At 48.0% G+C, this 329-nt stretch overlaps 1 protein-coding gene across 1 annotated transcript in view; it reads right to left on the bottom strand.

The window, feature by feature from the left end:
- Positions 1–329, bottom strand: part of LOC111667383 (transmembrane protein 163a-like) — a 63,011-nt gene that overhangs the window by 55,514 nt on the left and 7,168 nt on the right. The window lies entirely within an intron of this gene.

Below are 329 nucleotides of genomic sequence, written 5' to 3'. Positions count from 1 at the left end.
GCCTCAGCAGCTAATGAGCAGCGTTCAGGCTCTGGTAGTTAGTGAAGCATGTGTGAAAATGCATATGTATACTGTGTGTGTGACAGAGAGAGAGGCTGGTGTGTGTATGTATGTGTGCATGCTCTGTCCATAGTGGAATGGCCATTAGCAATTATCCAGGCACCGCAGAGCCAACAAGTATTCCAGCACCTTGGTAGCAGAAACCACCGGATGTGCCATGCACACACACACACACACACACACACACACACACACACACACATCCACACACATTATCATATGCTGTCATACTTGGCACACACTCTCAAACATTGGGAGACAGTCTCACA

The sequence above is a fragment of the Seriola lalandi genome, unplaced genomic scaffold (assembly GCF_002814215.2).
Source record: "Seriola lalandi dorsalis isolate HSWRI2012SDOR001 ecotype SW California unplaced genomic scaffold, Sedor1 jcf7180002054689, whole genome shotgun sequence".
Classification (NCBI taxonomy): domain Eukaryota; kingdom Metazoa; phylum Chordata; class Actinopteri; order Carangiformes; family Carangidae; genus Seriola; species Seriola lalandi.
The sequence above is the reverse complement of the archived record's forward strand: the minus strand, read 5'-3'. Positions and strand labels throughout refer to the sequence as shown.